Source organism: Giraffa tippelskirchi, chromosome 8 (assembly GCF_054371585.1).
Source record: "Giraffa tippelskirchi isolate mGirTip1 chromosome 8, T2T-mGirTip1v1.2.pri, whole genome shotgun sequence".
In the NCBI taxonomy this organism is placed as follows: Eukaryota; Metazoa; Chordata; class Mammalia; order Artiodactyla; family Giraffidae; genus Giraffa; species Giraffa tippelskirchi.
Genome location: NC_137282.1, coordinates 137,891,794 through 137,900,612, shown reverse-complemented (window position 1 = coordinate 137,900,612; position 8,819 = coordinate 137,891,794). Strand labels below are relative to the sequence as shown.

General features: G+C 39.0%; 1 pseudogene; it reads right to left on the bottom strand.

Annotated features, from left to right (window-relative positions):
- Positions 1-465: 465 nt before the first annotated feature.
- LOC145519018 (large ribosomal subunit protein eL29 pseudogene) lies at positions 466-1,224 on the bottom strand (annotated as a pseudogene).
- Positions 1,225-8,819: the final 7,595 nt, after the last annotated feature.

Sequence of the window (8,819 nt, the reverse complement as noted above, 5' to 3'; positions counted from 1 at the left end):
GGAGTTGCCCATGCTTATGCACAACTCTCTGATGGGCTTCTGTGTGTATTAGCCATTCAGTCGTGTCCAACTCTTTGCAACCCCGTGGACTGTAGCCGGCCAGGCTCCTCTGACCATGGAATTCTCCAGGCAAGAATATTGGAGTGGATTGCCATTCCCTTCTCCAGAGGATCTTTCTGACCCAGGAATTGAACCGAGGTCTCCTGCATTGCAGGCAGATTCTTTATTATCTGAGCCACCAGGGAAGCCCATAGGATGGGCTTACTGCCAATTACCAGCATAGGTGGTCCCTGCTGAAGGTAAATTATCTCATATCAGGTTGTCAATACACAGAACTGCAGTTCAGTTGGACAATATCAGAATCAACCTTTTTTTCCTTTCTTTTTGACTGACAGATCCTACCTCAGATTTATTTGTCAAATAGCACAGGAGGACACCAGTCCGGTGCAGACAGCAGCCCAGGGGTCACACTGGTCCTTCTGTCCTCACATTGGCAGATGAAGGCCTGTACTCTGGAGGCTTTGTGGGTGCCTGGGCACCTTTGAGAGCCTGAGCCTGAGCTGGAGTTGGAGGTGCAGCTGCACCTGCAGTTGTGACCTTGGCCTTGGTTTCAGTCTTGGCCTGGGATATTGGCTGGCAGAGCCTGAGACCCTTGGTGATGCAGGCATGAGCAGGTTTTCTGTGCTTAGGGTGAGCAGTGTAGGCAAGTCGACTTAGCTTGTGGCTGCCACCCTTTGGGATCTTGGGCTTGACCTCCTGAGGCTTCATGAGAGACTTGATAGCCTCAACACGTGCATTCATGGCCTTGGTGTTATTGGCCTGTGCCTTCTTCAGGCCCTTCTTGTTGTGCTTCTTGGTAAAACACATTCCTTGAGAACTTACAGTCCATCCCCATAAGAGACTCGTATCATCGTGATCAGGGTCATAACTTTTTAAATTTTTTATTTATTTATTTATTTGGCTGTGCCAGCTCTTAGTTGTGGCAAGCAGGACGTTCAGTCTTTGTTGCGGCATGTGGGATCTTTAGTTTCGGCATGTGAGATCTTTAGTTTCAGCATGCAGGATCTAGCTCCCTGGCCAGGGATCGAACCCTGGCCCCTTGCACTGGGAGTGTGGAGTCTTAGCCACTGGACTGCAAGGGAAATCCCAATTGGGATTTTTTGATGCTGTTTCTGTGTCATTTTCAGGACTGGTTGTGCGTGTGTGGTTCTTGAACTTGGCCATATCTACAGCTGGAGGATGAGAGTGGAGAATCAGAGCTAGGGGCTCGCTGGGCTGGGTCTTACCCCTCCACCCTGATGAGGGACTCCAGATCCTGAAGCTCCTGGGACCTGAAGAGAAAGAGTCAAAATAAGTGTTTCTTCTTTTACAGTTTTTTCACAGAAGCAACTTTTGCTCTCACCAACACATAGGAGACCACAAATGTGTTCTAGTCATGGCATGTCCGTTCTTAGTGATGCGACCTTTCCCAGCTACTGTATTCCTAAGTTCTCGTTCAGAATAGGAGCTCAGCTACATAATACATCTGAAGTAAAACAAGCCATTCTGCAAACTTTAACTGAGCAGTTGCTTTGTGCCAGGTGCTATGCTAGGTGGCTCTGATACTGCTAATACTTGGAGAAATACAAGTAACTTCTTTCAGTCCTCAAAGAAGGTACTGAGGTCCTGGAATTGACCCCCTCAGCAGGTGGGAGTGCCAGTTTTGGCTTAACTGTATTGCTGAAATCTTAAATATCCAAAGGACTTTTGAATTTTTGTGTTTGCTTTGATAGTCAATGCATTTAACTTTAAAATATCTAAATTATTCCTCTAAATATTTAATACTGATTATATAATTAATAAGCATTAATATTTTATAAAGTCAAATCTCCTAAGAATTTAAACATTGAAAACTGAACTAGCTGATTTCTTCTAAACATGTCAATAATATTGAGTCTCATATGCCAACTTCTCCTGTTTTCAGCAACATACACGCAGATAAGATGAAAAAAGATGATGACAATAGTTACACAATTTATTTGTTTGTAGACTTGACTTTTATTAATGCTCATACTAAATTTGATTGATTCCTCATATAAATTTATTTTGTGTCTTTAGAGTAACAGAATTATTTATTTTTGTGATTTCAAAAGAAATTGATTCAAAAGAAAATGATTATTGTTTTTTTTTCATCAAATTTGCAGTATCCAGACTGGGTCACTGAGTGCTGCATTGGCCTCCTCCTCATAGCAACAGTTCACTGGCTATGTTAACGGGATTCTTCGGTCTGTGCTTTCACTTGAAACCCTTGCCTCCTTCATTCCCTCCAATCAACTTTCAGGACATATAATTATTAAAAGTAAGACACTTAATTACTGGTATGTATAAGGGAAGAGATGTTCCTTCTTCCTTTTTCTCAGAACATTTTTTTTTGGTAAACCTGTAAATTGTTTCTCTGCATCTTTGAGATGTGTGCACATCTTTTTAAAAAGATCCTGCTGTGCTACTGAACCAAATTTGGGTCCATTTACCAGATGTTCAGCAATGCCAATCTACTGATCCAGATTGTGGTGAAGGAAAGTGCTGCAATTTTTGCAGGGCACCAAGCAAGGAGAATGGGGTCCCTCATGCTCAAAAGACCCGAATTCCTCAGTGGCTTTCAGGAAGAGATTTTTAACGACAGAGGAAGAGAGTTACATGGTGCATGATCAGCTCATGCACAGTTTTCTTTCTTTTTTTAAAAAAAAATGTATTTATTTTAATTGGAGGCTAATTACTTTACAATATTGTAGTTGTTTTGCCATACATTGATATGAATCAGCCATGGGTGTACATGTGTTCCCCATCCTGAACCCCCTTCCCTCCTCCCTCCCCATCCCATCCCTCTGGGTCATCCCACTGCTCCAGCCCTGAGCACCCTGTCTCATGCATCGAACCTGGACTGGCGATCTGTTTAATATATGATAATATACATGTTTCAATGCTATTCTCTCAGATCATCCCACCCTTGCCTTCTCCCACAGAGTCCGAAAGACTGTTCTATACATCTGTGTCTCTTGCTGTCTCGCATACAGGGTTATCGTTACCATCTTTCTAAATTCCATATATATGCATTAGTATACTGTATTGGTGTTTTTCTTTCTGGCTTACTTCATGCTGTGTAATAGGCTCCAGTTTCATCCACCTCCTTAGAACTGATTCAAATGTATTCTTTTTGATGGCTGAGTAATATTCCATTGTGTGTATGTACCACAGCTTCCTTATCCATTCGTCTGCTGATGGACATCTAGGATGCTTCCATGTCCTGGCTATTATAAACAGTGCTACGATGAACATCAGGGTACACGTGTCTCTTTCAATTCTGGTTTCCTCGGTGTGTATGCCCGGAAGTGGGATTGCTAAGTCATATGGCAGTCCTATTTCCAGTTTTTTGAGGAATCTCCACACTGTTATCCATAGTGGCTGTACTAGTTTGCATTCCCACCAACAGGGTAAGAGTGTTCCCTTTTCTCCACACCCTCTCCAGCATTTATTGTTTGTAGACTTTTGGGTAACAGCCATTCTGACTGGCATGAAATGGTACCTCATTGTGGTTTTGATTTGCATTTCTCTGACAATGAGTGATGTTGAGCATCTTTTCATGTGTTTGTTAGCCATCTGTATGTCTTCTTTGGAGAAATGTCTGTTTAGTTCTTTGACCCATTTTTTGATTGGGTCGTTTATTTTTCTGGAATTGAGCTGCAGGAGTTGCTTGTATATTTTTGAGATTAATTCTTTGTCAGTTGCTTCATTTGCTATTATTTTCTCCCATTCTGAAGGCTGTCTTTTCACCTTTCGTTCACAGTTTTCTGAGTGGTTGATGGTGAGGTAACTGGATGATGTTTGGGGAATTTCAGTCATCAACCTTCTGGTTCCAGCTGGTCTGGCATCTTTATGCTGGTGGTCATAGGCAGTTAACTTGTCCATCTGGTAGGGGTTTTTAGTATCTGCAAAACCACTCAAAGATATGGCTCAGGATATTATCTATAGCCCTTGGAAGGGAACTAAAGGTCCTTGAGTTTGTTTTATGGCTAAGCTATTATTATTTTGTCTTGCTTGACTGCTTTCTTTCTTTTTTTTTTCTTCTGCATTTTTCTCGCTTCTCAGATTAACTTCATTATTTGGAACTAGAGGAAGGCCTAGGAGGCAAAAGCTTTTCTATAAACAACAGTTGAGGGACATAGAAGCTTTTCCCCAGGAAGGCCCTGAAGAGTCCTGCTCTATTTCCATTGCAAGTTTTACAAGTAGGAATGTCTATCTCAAGGACCTGAGAGTCATCACATCAAGGAAGACAGAATTCTGAGACTCCTCCTATATCCTCACTTGGCTGCCTTGTGAATACTCTTTCCTGGCTGTAAACCTTTGCGTCTCAGCAATTGCCTTACTATGCATTGGGCAAATGGATCTGGTTCAATAACAATATCTGCTAGGTTGGATGCTGCTCAATTCGCAAATCATTGAATGAAGCCAATAAGATCTTTAAAATTTACACAGCTGATTTTTTTTTTTTTTAACAACACGGAGAAGCACTGTTCAAGTCCATCTTGAGGAAAGGACTCCCTGTCCACCTACCAGGAACATAGTTATATGAGAGCCTCCAGCTGTTCACAATTTTAAGGTCTCCTTCAGCTTTTGGACCATGATCACACTTTTGGGGGATATTGGGGGACAGCTCCTTGCTAATGATGAGCAAGGAGGTGGTAACAGCTTCATCATTTCTCCCAGTGAAAAACTTCTCTGACAAGCAGTTTCTGTTCCAGAGCTCTGGGTGGGTTGGGGACGTTAGGTTCCTCCTGCCAGGAAATTCCTTCCTTCTCTCCTGACCTTGAGTAACTCATATGCCCTTGAGCTCTTAGATCAAGCATCACCCCCTCAAGACTTGGACCTAGGCAAGAAAAGAATTGCCTAGGTCCAATTTCCCCATTAAAAACTCCCATAGTACTTTCTCTTAATTAAATTTTATTTTTGCAATTATTTGATTAATATGTGTTTCTTATATTGCTTGCAAGTCTACTGTGTCTGTTTTTGCTCACTGTTACATTGCCTTGGTCTAGCACAATGGGCAATAGTTATTAAAATAATCAATATGCATTAGCTGTGTTGAGGTTGTAGTGTGTAAATATTGTAAGGGATTTTGACCTGTAACTTCATATGCCAACTGGTCATGAAAGGTTTGGTGTTCAGAATGAAACATTTCAACACTTTTAGGTCTAGAGCTTGGTTGGTATTAGAAAAGGTTATATAAAAGAATGCAATGATGAAGATAAAGAATTTAGACAGGATATTAATAGGAGCGAAGGAAAGGCAATGAAGACATGAAATATTGGAGAGGAAGTACATTGGAGCTTGGTGAGTATTGAATGTGTTTTTTAAGAGGCAAAGTGTTTTGCCACTTGAAAAAAAGACAGAGATTAAAGTTAGTGAGAGTGGAGGTTTCTCCTTGATGAGTTTTAACCACCTACTGATTTTTTTTATTTACCCTGCCGTCCTCTGTGGTGCTGAAAATAGCCAAAGAACCAGGGCAGTTTAACACTTGTCGTTTTGCTCAAGGCTTCATCTAGCAACTCAATTATTTCTTTAGTGCTGGATAGAAATAGTTCAATTTCCTTGAGTAGTGATTTTAAGGAAAACAAGTCATCTTAAAGAGCTCTGCGCTTTTCTTCCAATAGTTAAGAACAGGGCAGGGAGTGAATTATCTGTTATACCCCCGTGTTGGTTTACTTAATTAGTAACAAAATGCCTTTTAAACATGGAACTTACTTTTCTGAAGAAATACACAATGATGAACAACCTGAAAAAGAATGATTAGTTTATAGGGCATCCCTGGGACTCACCGCTTTTTGCACTAAAATGTCAGCCCACACCTTGCTGCCCGTGGGCTTATTTCTTCCCACTCTAGTCTTTTAAAAGTGTTCCCTCACATAAGGGCATAGAGAAAGGAAGGTGTACTGTGACCCCCTTGAGAAAGGAAGCCATAGTTTATTTCATTTTGTGTTCTTAAGTGCCTGAAAAGTATCAAGTGTTCAGGGAAGGAAGGTAGGAAGGAAATTAGATCCACTATATGAAAAGGAAATGTGAAGACACTGTCCATAGGAAAGAAGAAGAAAATGAACTGGAGATGGAATGCTGTGGAAGATGAGATGATGTTCTTATTTTTCTCATTTTGGTTTGAAGAGTGAACTTGTTTGGGAGAAAAAAAGAATAATGGGATGGCGGAAAGAAAGGAAGAAAGTGGAGTGGAGAGAGATGATTGAGGAAAAGAGCAGAAGCCTTTATACCTTGTTTGGGTGAACTTGACACTCAAATCTATAGGGCTTATAGATGACCAATAGTCATCTCGAGACAAGCTAAGTTCAATTAGCAGCTCATATGAGAATTGACATCTACTTCTGTTATGTTAAAAAAAAAAATAGAATCTAAGCATTGCTAAGCTATGTGTACTGCACCCGTTCATTTGCAGGATACTCCTTGATTAGGGATTTCACAAGAGACACAGAATTATGCAGTTCAGAGCAGAGACTTGTAAATCTGCTGCCATTTGAGATGTCTGAGTCCATTTCATCTTTCCTGGATGAAGCACAGAGCCTTTAGGTCCTTCTCATCATGGTCTCCAGGTCAGTCGGAAACAGTCTCAGAGCACTTGAACAAATGAGCTTGGCTACCCTGCCTGAGAGGTTGTTAGAATGCTGAGAGTGCATTTAACATTATTTTACACAGAATTCAATGTTTGAATCTTCTGTATAACGTTAATAAGTAGTCATACAAACTTTACTTGAATACCTTTAGCATTAGGAAGTTTATGAAAATGTATCAGCATCTGAGGCAGCCATTTCCCTCTTTGGAAAACTCGGTTAAAATTTTCCTCTTCTATTGAGCTGCCATCTGCTTCCCTATAACTCACATTCATTTCTTTTCATCTACCATTTGTGCCCACACAAAACACATTTGTCTCTTTGCCATGTCTGTTCTTCCTATGTCTTTTCTTCTCTTAAATTTTGTCAAATGCTTTTCATGTGATATGTTCCCTGTAATGTCTTGGTTACCTTTGTGAACCTTATCATATCTTATTTAGTACCTTATGCTGTGGTCTCAAATACATGTGTTTTGTTATGTATATAGTAGTATGAAAAGAAAAGAAAGTGAAGTTGCTCAGTTGTGTCCGACTCTTTTTGTGACCCCGTGGACTATAGCCTACCAGGCTCCTCCATCCATGGGATTTTCCAGGAAAGAATACTGGAGTGGGTTACCATTTCCTTCTCCAGGGGATCTTCCTGATCCAGGAATCGAACCCGGGTCTCCCACATTGTAGGCAGACTCTTTACAGTCTGAGCCACCAGGGAAGCATATAGGAGACTTAAATCCTCAGACTCCACATCTGAAATCCTATTGTGAGATATTTCATCCAAAACAAATTGCTATGTGGTCATCTTCTACTATAACATATTTGCAAACAAAATAACAAATACAGCTTTCTTTTGCTCTTTATTAAAATACAGATATTTTTAATGATGCAGTTTGAGTCAACCTCCAAATAATTACAATTTTTGTATTTTAGTTTTTTGAAACTCAGAGGGTATGTGTCTCTAAAATAACCAGACATATAACAGTAGTCTGTGTAATTAAAAATTGAATAGATCATGCTTTTAACTACTTACATAATCAAAACTAAAGGTCGTAAATAAGAAAATTTTAGTCATAATTCACCTAGAAATATGTCACATAAATTAGCAAAATACATAAATTCCACTAAGGCTCTTAAACAGGGACTTCTTTTATAACATACTTCTCTCAGTTACAAAATGAAAGGTTACAAAGAAAGAAAATGAAAAATAATGACAGACAAAGTTGTTTGCTAAAACTGGGACACTGGAAGAATACCCTTGAAAAATGGGAATAATATCTGTTATTAATATTTTGAAGCAAAGGTGCTTCAGACACTGAGTAAGCACCTTTTTTATCCTTACTTTTTCAAATATTTGTGTTATTTACCAATTATGAAACTAGAAGACACTGAAAATTTTATGCAGACTTACCATAGTTTTTCTAAAGAAGCTGCTGAATATTAGAAACAGCATAATCTTACTGAAGAACCAAATAAAAATGAGAACTGCATATTTTCAAATTAATTAAATAGAATCTTCTCTGATGGCAATTTATATTTCACAGAACTAAAATAGATTAAAAAATTGGAAATTAGTTCTTACAAATTAACTTATTACTTGCTAAAGTAGTTTTGGAGAAAAGTGACAACTGATTTTTTTCTGATTGCTTCTATAAAATAGCTGAGGAAAGAGAAGCCAAAGAAATGCAACAAAGGCCAAAACTTTTTCTTTTGTCGATTTTATAGATTTTTGTTAGTTAAAAAAAATCTACTTTCCACTTTATTAAAATTTTTATACTTCAGTAAGAAAGTACAATTTACATACAATAAAATTCACCTATTTTTATTGTATAGTTCAGTGCGTCTGAGGAACATAAACATCCATGTGACAATATTATCAAGATACCCAACATGTTCATCAACCTAAAAACTTTCATTCAAGGGCCACACATTTTGAGAGAGGATGATGATTTCATATTTGCTAAGTAAGCAGTTATTTGAAAAACTATAGAAAGAATGTGCTTGACAGTGCCCAAAATTCCTTTTATAAAAAATTCCTAAATATTTTAACAAAACCAAGCACATGATGGCTCTGAGTCTGCTAGTGTCAGCAGACTCTGGATACAAATATAGGTTAAATGCATGTGGCCACATCACCATTCTTTTGCTGTAAAATAAGATCCACTCTCTACTAAACATA